This window comes from Perissodus microlepis, chromosome 22, assembly GCF_051167445.1.
Source record: "Perissodus microlepis isolate ML-2025 ecotype Zambia chromosome 22, ASM5116744v1, whole genome shotgun sequence".
Taxonomy (NCBI): domain Eukaryota; kingdom Metazoa; phylum Chordata; class Actinopteri; order Cichliformes; family Cichlidae; genus Perissodus; species Perissodus microlepis.
The window spans coordinates 22714911-22729179 of NC_140481.1; the positions used below are offsets into that span (position 1 = coordinate 22714911).

Genomic DNA, 14269 nt, shown 5'->3' on the forward strand with positions numbered 1-14269 from the left:
GATACAAGCGGGATTTCAATTCAGGCTTCCACTTAGTGGAACTCTGTCATGTTAACGAAAGCTCTTCACTACAAAAGTTCCTATAACCTGCAAAGCTGATTTCACAGCAACCCTACAGCTACCTCAACAAGCCGCAGTTTGTTGAGTTTAACACACAAAGGTTGATGAAGCTCTTGAAAACAGATTTTTAAATAAGGAAAGCAGATGTCAGGAGTGGGATTTGAACCCACGCCTCCATTTGGAGACCAGAAGTCCCTTTTGTCTGGAAGGAGTCTATCCTTGAGTCTGGCGCCTTAGACCACTCGGCCATCCTGACGAGTTGACCAACGATCTCTTCAAAGTCATCCTGGATGTTCAAATGTCCGAACCACCTCAGCAGGCTGTTTTCGATGTGGAGGAGTTGCAGCTGTAATCTGAGTTCCTCCTGAAATACTAAGCTTGTCATCCAATCTCCGAGGCCGAGCACTGCCACCCGACGGAGAAAACTCATTGCCGCTGCTTATATCTGTGAGCTCATGCTTTCATTCACTACCCACAGTTTGTGACCCTAGGGATGCTGGTAAACCTACAGTGTTGGTTTTTTGCTCAGCTCTCTTGAAATTTCGTCCAGAATCATCAAATGAATTGGTGGAGATGTGGACTTGTGCAGACACGACAGTGTAGCTTTGGTTTCTCTTACCATACTTTCATCTTCCTTTGCGCAACACGCCATTTACTGTTCTCTATACACACTTCTTTTCTCTCTTGCGGGCAGTTGCACAAAAGTCCCCTCTCCCAACGTGGGGCTCGAACCCACGACCCTGAGATTAAGAGTCTCATGCTCTCCCGACTGAGCTAGCTGGGCTTCTTCAGCAGCAAGTCTTTAAGATGGACACAGGTTCTTATAGCTGGGGGAGGTTGACTAGCATTTCAAGAGCAGGCAAAGAAAGCACAGACTACTTTCAAGTTTTTCTATCATCCATTCAAGCTCTTATGTCCTTGTATGCATGCCACACCACGGGGCATGCTCCGATTGAGATGACTGAATGTCTCCCGGGGAATCTTCTCCCCAGATCTGGAACAGGGCATCACTGAGCTCCTGGACAGTCTGAGTTCCAACCTGGCAGTGTCAGATGGACCAAAGCTAAATGTCCCAGGGGTGTTGTATTGAATTTTGGTCAAGTAGGCCAATATAGGGTTGGGGGGTGGGGAGTGTCGGTCAACGGTATCAGTCCCCACGCAAACTGCCTGCATACTCTTGTCGGATGAGGCCGGGCAGCAGGAAGAAAGCCAGGAGCCATTGCACCAGCGTAGGGTCTGACAGTGGGTCAGAGAATTTCATGCCCATACCTAACTGCACTCATTGTGCCGTTGCCTTGCCTGTAGAGGCCTGTGCATACCTCAGTGCATGTGCCTCTCCAGACCATCGCTGACCCACCAGCAAAGCGCTCATAATCAAGGATGTTACATTCAGCATAAAGTTCCCCACGACTTCTCGGGAAGCTTTCACATGTGTTATATGTTCTCAGGGTAAACCCGCTGTCCTCTGTGAAAAGCACAGGGTGCCAGTGGTGGAGGTGGCAATTCTGGTATTCCATGACAAATGCCAGATACAAGCGGGATTTCAATTCAGGCTTCCACTTAGTGGAACTCTGTCATGTTAACGAAAGCTCTTCACTACAAAAGTTCCTATAACCTGCAAAGCTGATTTCACAGCAACCCTACAGCTACATCAACAAGCCGCAGTTTGTTGAGTTTAACACACAAAGGTTGATGAAGCTCTTGAAAACAGATTTTTAAATAAGGAAAGCAGATGTCAGGAGTGGGATTTGAACCCACGCCTCCATTTGGAGACCAGAAGTCCCTTTTGTCTGGAAGGAGCCTATCCTTGAGTCTGGCGCCTTAGACCACTCGGCCATCCTGACGAGTTGACCAACGATCTCTTCAAAGTCATCCTGGATGTTCAAATGTCCGAACCACCTCAGCAGGCTGTTTTCGATGTGGAGGAGTTGCAGCTGTAATCTGAGTTCCTCCTGAAATACTAAGCTTGTCATCCAATCTCCGAGGCCGAGCACTGCCACCCGACGGAGAAAACTCATTGCCGCTGCTTATATCTGTGAGCTCATGCTTTCATTCACTACCCACAGTTTGTGACCCTAGGTGAGAGTAGGGATGCTGGTAAACCTACAGTGTTGTTTTTTTGCTCAGCTCTCTTGAAATTTCGTCCAGAATCATCAAATGAATTGGTGGAGATGTGGACTTGTGCAGACACGACAGTGTAGCTTTGGTTTCTCTTACCATACTTTCATCTTCCTTTGCGCAACACGCCATTTGCTGTTCTCTATACACACTTCTTTTCTCTCTTGCGGGCAGTTGCACAAAAGTCCCCTCGCCCAACGTGGGGCTCGAACCCACGACCCTGAGATTAAGAGTCTCACGCTCTCCCGACTGAGCTAGCTGGGCTTCTTCAGCAGCAAGTCTTTAAGATGGACACAGGTTCTTATAGCTGGGGGAGGTTGACTAGCATTTCAAGAGCAGGCAAAGAAAGCACAGACTACTTTCAAGTTTTTCTATCATCCATTCAAGCTCTTATGTCCTTGTATGCATGCCACACCACGGGGCATGTTCCGATTGAGATGACTGAATGTCTCCCGGGGAATCTTCTCCCCAGATCTGGACCAGGGCATCACTGAGCTCCTGGACAGTCTGAGTTCCAACCTGGCGGTGTCAGATGGACCAAAGCTAAATGTCCCAGGGGTGTTGTATTGAATTTTGGTCAAGTAGGCCAATATAGGGTTGGGGGGTGGGGAGTGTCGGTCAACGGTATCAGTCCCCACGCAAACTGCCTGCATACTCTTGTTGGATGAGGCCGGGCAGCAGGAAGAAAGCCAGGAGCCATTGCACCAGCGTAGGGTCTGACAGTGGGTCAGAGAATTTCATGCCCATACCTAACTGCACTCATTGTGCCGTTGCCTTGCCTGTAGAGGCCTGTGCATACCTCAGTGCATGTGCCTCTCCAGACCATCGCTGACCCACCAGCAAAGCGCTCATAATCAAGGATGTTACATTCAGCATAAAGTTCCCCACGACTTCTCGGGAAGCTTTCACATGTGTTATATGTTCTCAGGGTAAACCCGCTGTCTTCTGTGAAAAGCACAGGGTGCCAGTGGTGGAGGTGGCAATTCTGGTATTCCATGACAAATGCCAGATACAAGCGGGATTTCTGTTCAGGCTTCCACTTAGTGGAACTCTGTCATGTTAACGAAAGCTCTTCACTACAAAAGTTCCTATAACCTGCAAAGCTGATTTCACAGCAACCCTACAGCTACCTCAACAAGCCGCAGTTTGTTGAGTTTAACACACAAAGGTTGATGAAGCTCTTGAAAACAGATTTTTAAATAAGGAAAGCAGATGTCAGGAGTGGGATTTGAACCCACACCTCCATTTGGAGACCAGAAGTCCCTTTTGTCTGGAAGGAGCCTATCCTTGAGTCTGGCGCCTTAGACCACTCGGCCATCCTGACGAGTTGACCAACGACCTATTCAAAGTCATCCTGGATGTTCAAATGTCCGAACCACCTCAGCAGGCTGCTTTCGATGTGGAGGAGTTGCAGCTGTAATCTGAGTTCCTCCTGAAATACTAAGCTTGTCATCCAATCTCCGAGGCCGAGCACTGCCACCCGACGGAGAAAACTCATTGCCGCTGCTTATATCTGTGAGCTCATGCTTTCATTCACTACCCACAGTTTGTGACCCTAGGTGAGAGTAGGGATGCTGGTAAACCTACAGTGTTGTTTTTTTGCTCAGCTCTCTTGAAATTTCGTCCAGAATCATCAAATGAATTGGTGGAGATGTGGACTTGTGCAGACACGACAGTGTAGCTTTGGTTTCTCTTACCATACTTTCATCTTCCTTTGCGCAACACGCCATTTGCTGTTCTCTATACACACTTCTTTTCTCTCTTGCGGGCAGTTGCACAAAAGTCCCCTCGCCCAACGTGGGGCTCGAACCCACGACCCTGAGATTAAGAGTCTCATGCTCTCCCGACTGAGCTAGCTGGGCTTCTTCAGCAGCAAGTCTTTAAGATGGACACAGGTTCTTATAGCTGGGGGAGGTTGACTAGCATTTCAAGAGCAGGCAAAGAAAGCACAGACTACTTTCAAGTTTTTCTATCATCCATTCAAGCTCTTATGTCCTTGTATGCATGCCACACCACGGGGCATGTTCCGATTGAGATGACTGAATGTCTCCTGGGGAATCTTCTCCCCAGATCTGGACCAGGGCATCACTGAGCTCCTGGACAGTCTGAGTTCCAACCTGGCGGTGTCAGATGGACCAAAGCTAAATGTCCCAGGGGTGTTGTATTGAATTTTGGTCAAGTAGGCCAATATAGGGTTGGGGGGTGGGGAGTGTCAGTCAACGGTATCAGTCCCCACGCAAACTGCCTGCATACTCTTGTCGGATGAGGCCGGGCAGCAGGAAGAAAGCCAGGAGCCATTGCACCAGCGTAGGGTCTGACAGTGGGTCAGAGAATTTCATGCCCATACCTAACTGCACTCATTGTGCCGTTGCCTTGCCTGTAGAGGCCTGTGCATACCTCAGTGCATGTGCCTCTCCAGACCATCGCTGACCCACCAGCAAAGCGCTCATAATCAAGGATGTTACATTCAGCATAAAGTTCCCCACGACTTCTCGGGAAGCTTTCACATGTGTTATATGTTCTCAGGGTAAACCCGCTGTCCTCTGTGAAAAGCACAGGGAGCCAGTGTTGGAGGTGGCAATTCTGGTATTCCATGACAAATGCCAGATACAAGCGGGATTTCAATTCAGGCTTCCACTTAGTGGAACTCTGTCATGTTAACGAAAGCTCTTCACTACAAAAGTTCCTATAACCTGCAAAGCTTATTTCACAGCAACCCTACAGCTACCTCAACAAGCCGCAGTTTGTTGAGTTTAACACACAAAGGTTGATGAAGCTCTTGAAAACAGATTTTTAAATAAGGAAAGCAGATGTCAGGAGTGGGATTTGAACCCACGCCTCCATTTGGAGACCAGAAGTCCCTTTTGTCTGGAAGGAGCCTATCCTTGAGTCTGGCGCCTTAGACCACTCGGCCATCCTGATGAGTTGACCAACGACCTCTTCAAAGTCATCCTGGATGTTCAAATGTCCGAACCACCTCAGCAGGCTGCTTTCGATGTGGAGGAGTTGCAGCTGTAATCTGAGTTCCTCCTGAAATACTAAGCTTGTCATCCAATCTCCGAGGCCGAGCACTGCCACCCGACGGAGAAAACTCATTGCCGCTGCTTATATCTGTGAGCTCATGCTTTCATTCACTACCCACAGTTTGTGACCCTAGGGATGCTGGTAAACCTACAGTGTTGTTTTTTTGCTCAGCTCTCTTGAAATTTCGTCCAGAATCATCAAATGAAATGGTGGAGATGTGGACTTGTGCCGACACGACAGTGTAGCTTTGGTTTCTCTTACCATACTTTCATCTTCCTTTGCGCAACACGCCATTTACTGTTCTCTATACACACTTCTTTTCTCTCTTGCGGGCAGTTGCACAAAAGTCCCCTCGCCCAACGTGGGGCTCGAACCCACGACCCTGAGATTAAGAGTCTCATGCTCTCCCGACTGAGCTAGCTGGGCTTCTTCAGCAGCAAGTCTTTAAGATGGACACAGGTTCTTATAGCTGGGGGAGGTTGACTAGCATTTCAAGAGCAGGCAAAGAAAGCACAGACTACTTTCAAGTTTTTCTATCATCCATTCAAGCTCTTATGTCCTTGTATGCATGCCACACCACGGGGCATGCTCCGATTGAGATGACTGAATGTCTCCCGGGGAATCTTCTCCCCAGATCTGGACCAGGGCATCACTGAGCTCCTGGACAGTCTGAGTTCCAACCTGGCAGTGTCAGATGGACCAAAGCTAAATGTCCCAGGGGTGTTGTATTGAATTTTGGTCAAGTAGGCCAATATAGGGTTGGGGGGTGGGGAGTGTCGGTCAACGGTATCAGTCCCCACGCAAACTGCCTGCATACTCTTGTCGGATGAGGCCGGGCAGCAGGAAGAAAGCCAGGAGCCATTGCACCAGCGTAGGGTCTGACAGTGGGTCAGAGAATTTCATGCCCATACCTAACTGCACTCATTGTGCCGTTGCCTTGCCTGTAGAGGCCTGTGCATACCTCAGTGCATGTGCCTCTCCAGACCATCGCTGACCCACCAGCAAAGCGCTCATAATCAAGGATGTTACATTCAGCATAAAGTTCCCCACGACTTCTCGGGAAGCTTTCACATGTGTTATATGTTCTCAGGGTAAACCCGCTGTCCTCTGTGAAAAGCACAGGGTGCCAGTGGTGGAGGTGGCAATTCTGGTATTCCATGACAAATGCCAGATACAAGCGGGATTTCTGTTCAGGCTTCCACTTAGTGGAACTCTGTCATGTTAATGAAAGCTCTTCACTACAAAAGTTCCTATAACCTGCAAAGCTGATTTCACAGCAACCCTACAGCTACCTCAACAAGCCGCAGTTTGTTGAGTTTAACACACAAAGGTTGATGAAGCTCTTGAAAACAGATTTTTAAATAAGGAAAGCAGATGTCAGGAGTGGGATTTGAACCCACGCCTCCATTTGGAGACCAGAAGTCCCTTTTGTCTGGAAGGAGCCTATCCTTGAGTCTGGCGCCTTAGACCACTCGGCCATCCTGACGAGTTGACCAACGATCTCTTCAAAGTCATCCTGGATGTTCAAATGTCCGAACCACCTCAGCAGGCTGTTTTCGATGTGGAGGAGTTGCAGCTGTAATCTGAGTTCCTCCTGAAATACTAAGCTTGTCATCCAATCTCCGAGGCCGAGCACTGCCACCCGACGGAGAAAACTCATTGCCGCTGCTTATATCTGTGAGCTCATGCTTTCATTCACTACCCACAGTTTGTGACCCTAGGGATGCTGGTAAACCTACAGTGTTGGTTTTTTGCTCAGCTCTCTTGAAATTTCGTCCAGAATCATCAAATGAATTGGTGGAGATGTGGACTTGTGCAGACACGACAGTGTAGCTTTGGTTTCTCTTACCATACTTTCATCTTCCTTTGCGCAACACGCCATTTACTGTTCTCTATACACACTTCTTTTCTCTCTTGCGGGCAGTTGCACAAAAGTCCCCTCGCCCAACGTGGGGCTCGAACCCACGACCCTGAGATTAAGAGTCTCATGGTCTCCCGACTGAGCTAGCTGGGCTTCTTCAGCAGCAAGTCTTTAAGATGGACACAGGTTCTTATAGCTGGGGGAGGTTGACTAGCATTTCAAGAGCAGGCAAAGAAAGCACAGACTACTTTCAAGTTTTTCTATCATCCATTCAAGCTCTTATGTCCTTGTATGCATGCCACACCACGGGGCATGCTCCGATTGAGATGACTGAATGTCTCCCGGGGAATCTTCTCCCCAGATCTGGACCAGGGCATCACTGAGCTCCTGGACAGTCTGAGTTCCAACCTGGCAGTGTCAGATGGACCAAAGCTAAATGTCCCAGGGGTGTTGTATTGAATTTTGGTCAAGTAGGCCAATATAGGGTTGGGGGGTGGGGAGTGTCGGTCAACGGTATCAGTCCCCACGCAAACTGCCTGCATACTCTTGTCGGATGAGGCCGGGCAGCAGGAAGAAAGCCAGGAGCCATTGCACCAGCGTAGGGTCTGACAGTGGGTCAGAGAATTTCATGCCCATACCTAACTGCACTCATTGTGCCGTTGCCTTGCCTGTAGAGGCCTGTGCATACCTCAGTGCATGTGCCTCTCCAGACCATCGCTGACCCACCAGCAAAGCGCTCATAATCAAGGATGTTACATTCAGCATAAAGTTCCCCACGACTTCTCGGGAAGCTTTCACATGTGTTATATGTTCTCAGGGTAAACCCGCTGTCCTCTGTGAAAAGCACAGGGTGCCAGTGGTGGAGGTGGAAATTCTGGTATTCCATGACAAATGCCAGATACAAGCGGGATTTCTGTTCAGGCTTCCACTTAGTGGAACTCTGTCATGTTAATGAAAGCTCTTCACTACAAAAGTTCCTATAACCTGCAAAGCTGATTTCACAGCAACCCTACAGCTACCTCAACAAGCCGCAGTTTGTTGAGTTTAACACACAAAGGTTGATGAAGCTCTTGAAAACAGATTTTTAAATAAGGAAAGCAGATGTCAGGAGTGGGATTTGAACCCACGCCTCCATTTGGAGACCAGAAGTCCCTTTTGTCTGGAAGGAGCCTATCCTTGAGTCTGGCGCCTTAGACCACTCGGCCATCCTGACGAGTTGACCAACGATCTCTTCAAAGTCATCCTGGATGTTCAAATGTCCGAACCACCTCAGCAGGCTGTTTTCGATGTGGAGGAGTTGCAGCTGTAATCTGAGTTCCTCCTGAAATACTAAGCTTGTCATCCAATCTCCGAGGCCGAGCACTGCCACCCGACGGAGAAAACTCATTGCCGCTGCTTATATCTGTGAGCTCATGCTTTCATTCACTACCCACAGTTTGTGAACCTAGGGATGCTGGTAAACCTACAGTGTTGTTTTTTTGCTCAGCTCTCTTGAAATTTCGTCCAGAATCATCAAATGAATTGGTGGAGATGTGGACTTGTGCAGACACGACAGTGTAGCTTTGGTTTCTCTTACCATACTTTCATCTTCCTTTGCGCAACACGCCATTTACTGTTCTCTATACACACTTCTTTTCTCTCTTGCGGGCAGTTGCACAAAAGTCCCGTCGCCCAACGTGGGGCTCGAACCCACGACCCTGAGATTAAGAGTCTCATGCTCTCCCGACTGAGCTAGCTGGGCTTCTTCAGCAGCAAGTCTTTAAGATGGACACAGGTTCTTATAGCTGGGGGAGGTTGACTAGCATTTCAAGAGCAGGCAAAGAAAGCACAGACTACTTTCAAGTTTTTCTATCATCCATTCAAGCTCTTATGTCCTTGTATGCATGCCACACCACGGGGCATGCTCCGATTGAGATGACTGAATGTCTCCCGGGGAATCTTCTCCCCAGATCTGGACCAGGGCATCACTGAGCTCCTGGACAGTCTGAGTTCCAACCTGGCAGTGTCAGATGGACCAAAGCTAAATGTCCCAGGGGTGTTGTATTGAATTTTGGTCAAGTAGGCCAATATAGGGTTGGGGGGTGGGGAGTGTCGGTCAACGGTATCAGTCCCCACGCAAACTGCCTGCATACTCTTGTCGGATGAGGCCGGGCAGCAGGAAGAAAGCCAGGAGCCATTGCACCAGCGTAGGGTCTGACAGTGGGTCAGAGAATTTCATGCCCATACCTAACTGCACTCATTGTGCCGTTGCCTTGCCTGTAGAGGCCTGTGCATACCTCAGTGCATGTGCCTCTCCAGACCATCGCTGACCCACCAGCAAAGCGCTCATAATCAAGGATGTTACATTCAGCATAAAGTTCCCCACGACTTCTCGGGAAGCTTTCACATGTGTTATATGTTCTCAGGGTAAACCCGCTGTCTTCTGTGAAAAGCACAGGGTGCCAGTGGTGGAGGTGGCAATTCTGGTATTCCATGACAAATGCCAGATACAAGCGGGATTTCTGTTCAGGCTTCCACTTAGTGGAACTCTGTCATGTTAATGAAAGCTCTTCACTACAAAAGTTCCTATAACCTGCAAAGCTGATTTCACAGCAACCCTACAGCTACCTCAACAAGCCGCAGTTTGTTGAGTTTAACACACAAAGGTTGATGAAGCTCTTGAAAACAGATTTTTAAATAAGGAAAGCAGATGTCAGGAGTGGGATTTGAACCCACGCCTCCATTTGGAGACCAGAAGTCCCTTTTGTCTGGAAGGAGCCTATCCTTGAGTCTGGCGCCTTAGACCACTCGGCCATCCTGACGAGTTGACCAACGACCTATTCAAAGTCATCCTGGATGTTCAAATGTCCGAACCACCTCAGCAGGCTGCTTTCGATGTGGAGGAGTTGCAGCTGTAATCTGAGTTCCTCCTGAAATACTAAGCTTGTCATCCAATCTCCGAGGCCGAGCACTGCCACCCGACGGAGAAAACTCATTGCCGCTGCTTATATCTGTGAGCTCATGCTTTCATTCACTACCCACAGTTTGTGACCCTAGGTGAGAGTAGGGATGCTGGTAAACCTACAGTGTTGTTTTTTTGCTCAGCTCTCTTGAAATTTCGTCCAGAATCATCAAATGAATTGGTGGAGATGTGGACTTGTGCAGACACGACAGTGTAGCTTTGGTTTCTCTTACCATACTTTCATCTTCCTTTGCGCAACACGCCATTTACTGTTCTCTATACACACTTCTTTTCTCTCTTGCGGGCAGTTGCACAAAAGTCCCCTCTCCCAACGTGGGGCTCGAACCCACGACCCTGAGATTAAGAGTCTCATGCTCTCCCGACTGAGCTAGCTGGGCTTCTTCAGCAGCAAGTCTTTAAGATGGACACAGGTTCTTATAGCTGGGGGAGGTTGACTAGCATTTCAAGAGCAGGCAAAGAAAGCACAGACTACTTTCAAGTTTTTCTATCATCCATTCAAGCTCTTATGTCCTTGTATGCATGCCACACCACGGGGCATGCTCCGATTGAGATGACTGAATGTCTCCCGGGGAATCTTCTCCCCAGATCTGGACCAGGGCATCACTGAGCTCCTGGACAGTCTGAGTTCCAACCTGGCAGTGTCAGATGGACCAAAGCTAAATGTCCCAGGGGTGTTGTATTGAATTTTGGTCAAGTAGGCCAATATAGGGTTGGGGGGTGGGGAGTGTCGGTCAACGGTATCAGTCCCCACGCAAACTGCCTGCATACTCTTGTCGGATGAGGCCGGGCAGCAGGAAGAAAGCCAGGAGCCATTGCACCAGCGTAGGGTCTGACAGTGGGTCAGAGAATTTCATGCCCATACCTAACTGCACTCATTGTGCCGTTGCCTTGCCTGTAGAGGCCTGTGCATACCTCAGTGCATGTGCCTCTCCAGACCATCGCTGACCCACCAGCAAAGCGCTCATAATCAAGGATGTTACATTCAGCATAAAGTTCCCCACGACTTCTCGGGAAGCTTTCACATGTGTTATATGTTCTCAGGGTAAACCCGCTGTCCTCTGTGAAAAGCACAGGGTGCCAGTGGTGGAGGTGGCAATTCTGGTATTCCATGACAAATGCCAGATACAAGCGGGATTTCAATTCAGGCTTCCACTTAGTGGAACTCTGTCATGTTAACGAAAGCTCTTCACTACAAAAGTTCCTATAACCTGCAAAGCTGATTTCACAGCAACCCTACAGCTAGATCAACAAGCCGCAGTTTGTTGAGTTTAACACACAAAGGTTGATGAAGCTCTTGAAAACAGATTTTTAAATAAGGAAAGCAGATGTCAGGAGTGGGATTTGAACCCACGCCTCCATTTGGAGACCAGAAGTCCCTTTTGTCTGGAAGGAGCCTATCCTTGAGTCTGGCGCCTTAGACCACTCGGCCATCCTGACGAGTTGACCAACGATCTCTTCAAAGTCATCCTGGATGTTCAAATGTCCGAACCACCTCAGCAGGCTGTTTTCGATGTGGAGGAGTTGCAGCTGTAATCTGAGTTCCTCCTGAAATACTAAGCTTGTCATCCAATCTCCGAGGCCGAGCACTGCCACCCGACGGAGAAAACTCATTGCCGCTGCTTATATCTGTGAGCTCATGCTTTCATTCACTACCCACAGTTTGTGACCCTAGGGATGCTGGTAAACCTACAGTGTTGTTTTTTTGCTCAGCTCTCTTGAAATTTCGTCCAGAATCATCAAATGAATTGGTGGAGATGTGGACTTGTGCAGACACGACAGTGTAGCTTTGGTTTCTCTTACCATACTTTTATCTTCCTTTGCGCAACACGCCATTTACTGTTCTCTATACACACTTCTTTTCTCTCTTGCGGGCAGTTGCACAAAAGTCCCCTCGCCCAACGTGGGGCTCGAACCCACGACCCTGAGATTAAGAGTCTCATGGTCTCCCGACTGAGCTAGCTGGGCTTCTTCAGCAGCAAGTCTTTAAGATGGACACAGGTTCTTATAGCTGGGGGAGGTTGACTAGCATTTCAAGAGCAGGCAAAGAAAGCACAGACTACTTTCAAGTTTTTCTATCATCCATTCAAGCTCTTATGTCCTTGTATGCATGCCACACCACGGGGCATGCTCCGATTGAGATGACTGAATGTCTCCCGGGGAATCTTCTCCCCAGATCTGGACCAGGGCATCACTGAGCTCCTGGACAGTCTGAGTTCCAACCTGGCAGTGTCAGATGGACCAAAGCTAAATGTCCCAGGGGTGTTGTATTGAATTTTGGTCAAGTAGGCCAATATAGGGTTGGGGGGTGGGGAGTGTCGGTCAACGGTATCAGTCCCCACGCAAACTGCCTGCATACTCTTGTCGGATGAGGCCGGGCAGCAGGAAGAAAGCCAGGAGCCATTGCACCAGCGTAGGGTCTGACAGTGGGTCAGAGAATTTCATGCCCATACCTAACTGCACTCATTGTGCCGTTGCCTTGCCTGTAGAGGCCTGTGCATACCTCAGTGCATGTGCCTCTCCAGACCATCGCTGACCCACCAGCAAAGCGCTCATAATCAAGGATGTTACATTCAGCATAAAGTTCCCCACGACTTCTCGGGAAGCTTTCACATGTGTTATATGTTCTCAGGGTAAACCCGCTGTCCTCTGTGAAAAGCACAGGGAGCCAGTGTTGGAGGTGGCAATTCTGGTATTCCATGACAAATGCCAGATACAAGCGGGATTTCAATTCAGGCTTCCACTTAGTGGAACTCTGTCATGTTAACGAAAGCTCTTCACTACAAAAGTTCCTATAACCTGCAAAGCTGATTTCACAGCAACCCTACAGCTACCTCAACAAGCCGCAGTTTGTTGAGTTTAACACACAAAGGTTGATGAAGCTCTTGAAAACAGATTTTTAAATAAGGAAAGCAGATGTCAGGAGTGGGATTTGAACCCACGCCTCCATTTGGAGACCAGAAGTCCCTTTTGTCTGGAAGGAGCCTATCCTTGAGTCTGGCGCCTTAGACCACTCGGCCATCCTGACGAGTTGACCAACGACCTCTTCAAAGTCATCCTGGATGTTCAAATGTCCGAACCACCTCAGCAGGCTGCTTTCGATGTGGAGGAGTTGCAGCTGTAATCTGAGTTCCTCCTGAAATACTAAGCTTGTCATCCAATCTCCGAGGCCGAGCACTGCCACCCGACGGAGAAAACTCATTGCCGCTGCTTATATCTGTGAGCTCATGCTTTCATTCACTACCCACAGTTTGTGACCCTAGGTGAGAGTAGGGATGCTGGTAAACCTACAGTGTTGTTTTTTTGCTCAGCTCTCTTGAAATTTCGTCCAGAATCATCAAATGAATTGGTGGAGATGTGGACTTGTGCAGACACGACAGTGTAGCTTTGGTTTCTCTTACCATACTTTCATCTTCCTTTGCGCAACACGCCATTTGCTGTTCTCTATACACACTTCTTTTCTCTCTTGCGGGCAGTTGCACAAAAGTCCCCTCGCCCAACGTGGGGCTCGAACCCACGACCCTGAGATTAAGAGTCTCACGCTCTCCCGACTGAGCTAGCTGGGCTTCTTCAGCAGCAAGTCTTTAAGATGGACACAGGTTCTTATAGCTGGGGGAGGTTGACTAGCATTTCAAGAGCAGGCAAAGAAAGCACAGACTACTTTCAAGTTTTTCTATCATCCATTCAAGCTCTTATGTCCTTGTATGCATGCCACACCACGGGGCATGTTCCGATTGAGATGACTGAATGTCTCCCGGGGAATCTTCTCCCCAGATCTGGACCAGGGCATCACTGAGCTCCTGGACAGTCTGAGTTCCAACCTGGCGGTGTCAGATGGACCAAAGCTAAATGTCCCAGGGGTGTTGTATTGAATTTTGGTCAAGTAGGCCAATATAGGGTTGGGGGGTGGGGAGTGTCGGTCAACGGTATCAGTCCCCACGCAAACTGCCTGCATACTCTTGTCGGATGAGGCCGGGCAGCAGGAAGAAAGCCAGGAGCCATTGCACCAGCGTAGGGTCTGACAGTGGGTCAGAGAATTTCATGCCCATACCTAACTGCACTCATTGTGCCGTTGCCTTGCCTGTAGAGGCCTGTGCATACCTCAGTGCATGTGCCTCTCCAGACCATCGCTGACCCACCAGCAAAGCGCTCATAATCAAGGATGTTACATTCAGCATAAAGTTCCCCACGACTTCTCGGGAAGCTTTCACATGTGTTATATGTTCTCAGGGTAAACCCGCTGTCTT

General features: G+C 48.8%; 18 non-coding genes across 18 annotated transcripts; all 18 read right to left on the reverse strand.

The window, feature by feature from the left end:
• Positions 1–205: 205 nt before the first annotated feature.
• On the reverse strand, positions 206–316 carry trnal-caa (transfer RNA leucine (anticodon CAA)). The gene is made up of 2 exons: positions 279–316; positions 206–251 (listed from the first exon to the last, which is right to left on the reverse strand). It is a non-coding gene; the product is annotated as a tRNA-Leu (tRNA).
• Positions 317–771: 455 nt separating this feature from the next.
• On the reverse strand, positions 772–844 carry trnak-cuu (transfer RNA lysine (anticodon CUU)). The gene has a single exon. It is a non-coding gene; the product is annotated as a tRNA-Lys (tRNA).
• A 949-nt stretch (positions 845–1793) lies between these two features.
• Positions 1794–1904, reverse strand: trnal-caa (transfer RNA leucine (anticodon CAA)). The gene is made up of 2 exons: positions 1867–1904; positions 1794–1839 (listed from the first exon to the last, which is right to left on the reverse strand). It is a non-coding gene; the product is annotated as a tRNA-Leu (tRNA).
• A 465-nt stretch (positions 1905–2369) lies between these two features.
• Positions 2370–2442, reverse strand: trnak-cuu (transfer RNA lysine (anticodon CUU)). The gene has a single exon. It is a non-coding gene; the product is annotated as a tRNA-Lys (tRNA).
• A 949-nt stretch (positions 2443–3391) lies between these two features.
• trnal-caa (transfer RNA leucine (anticodon CAA)) lies at positions 3392–3502 on the reverse strand. Its single transcript has 2 exons — positions 3465–3502; positions 3392–3437 (listed from the first exon to the last, which is right to left on the reverse strand). It is a non-coding gene; the product is annotated as a tRNA-Leu (tRNA).
• Positions 3503–3967: 465 nt separating this feature from the next.
• trnak-cuu (transfer RNA lysine (anticodon CUU)) lies at positions 3968–4040 on the reverse strand. Its single transcript has one exon. It is a non-coding gene; the product is annotated as a tRNA-Lys (tRNA).
• Positions 4041–4989: 949 nt separating this feature from the next.
• trnal-caa (transfer RNA leucine (anticodon CAA)) lies at positions 4990–5100 on the reverse strand. The gene is made up of 2 exons: positions 5063–5100; positions 4990–5035 (listed from the first exon to the last, which is right to left on the reverse strand). It is a non-coding gene; the product is annotated as a tRNA-Leu (tRNA).
• A 455-nt stretch (positions 5101–5555) lies between these two features.
• On the reverse strand, positions 5556–5628 carry trnak-cuu (transfer RNA lysine (anticodon CUU)). The gene has a single exon. It is a non-coding gene; the product is annotated as a tRNA-Lys (tRNA).
• A 949-nt stretch (positions 5629–6577) lies between these two features.
• On the reverse strand, positions 6578–6688 carry trnal-caa (transfer RNA leucine (anticodon CAA)). Its single transcript has 2 exons — positions 6651–6688; positions 6578–6623 (listed from the first exon to the last, which is right to left on the reverse strand). It is a non-coding gene; the product is annotated as a tRNA-Leu (tRNA).
• Positions 6689–7143: 455 nt separating this feature from the next.
• Positions 7144–7216, reverse strand: trnak-cuu (transfer RNA lysine (anticodon CUU)). The gene has a single exon. It is a non-coding gene; the product is annotated as a tRNA-Lys (tRNA).
• Positions 7217–8165: 949 nt separating this feature from the next.
• Positions 8166–8276, reverse strand: trnal-caa (transfer RNA leucine (anticodon CAA)). Its single transcript has 2 exons — positions 8239–8276; positions 8166–8211 (listed from the first exon to the last, which is right to left on the reverse strand). It is a non-coding gene; the product is annotated as a tRNA-Leu (tRNA).
• Positions 8277–8731: 455 nt separating this feature from the next.
• On the reverse strand, positions 8732–8804 carry trnak-cuu (transfer RNA lysine (anticodon CUU)). Its single transcript has one exon. It is a non-coding gene; the product is annotated as a tRNA-Lys (tRNA).
• A 949-nt stretch (positions 8805–9753) lies between these two features.
• trnal-caa (transfer RNA leucine (anticodon CAA)) lies at positions 9754–9864 on the reverse strand. The gene is made up of 2 exons: positions 9827–9864; positions 9754–9799 (listed from the first exon to the last, which is right to left on the reverse strand). It is a non-coding gene; the product is annotated as a tRNA-Leu (tRNA).
• Positions 9865–10329: 465 nt separating this feature from the next.
• On the reverse strand, positions 10330–10402 carry trnak-cuu (transfer RNA lysine (anticodon CUU)). The gene has a single exon. It is a non-coding gene; the product is annotated as a tRNA-Lys (tRNA).
• A 949-nt stretch (positions 10403–11351) lies between these two features.
• Positions 11352–11462, reverse strand: trnal-caa (transfer RNA leucine (anticodon CAA)). The gene is made up of 2 exons: positions 11425–11462; positions 11352–11397 (listed from the first exon to the last, which is right to left on the reverse strand). It is a non-coding gene; the product is annotated as a tRNA-Leu (tRNA).
• A 455-nt stretch (positions 11463–11917) lies between these two features.
• On the reverse strand, positions 11918–11990 carry trnak-cuu (transfer RNA lysine (anticodon CUU)). Its single transcript has one exon. It is a non-coding gene; the product is annotated as a tRNA-Lys (tRNA).
• Positions 11991–12939: 949 nt separating this feature from the next.
• Positions 12940–13050, reverse strand: trnal-caa (transfer RNA leucine (anticodon CAA)). The gene is made up of 2 exons: positions 13013–13050; positions 12940–12985 (listed from the first exon to the last, which is right to left on the reverse strand). It is a non-coding gene; the product is annotated as a tRNA-Leu (tRNA).
• A 465-nt stretch (positions 13051–13515) lies between these two features.
• trnak-cuu (transfer RNA lysine (anticodon CUU)) lies at positions 13516–13588 on the reverse strand. Its single transcript has one exon. It is a non-coding gene; the product is annotated as a tRNA-Lys (tRNA).
• Positions 13589–14269: the final 681 nt, after the last annotated feature.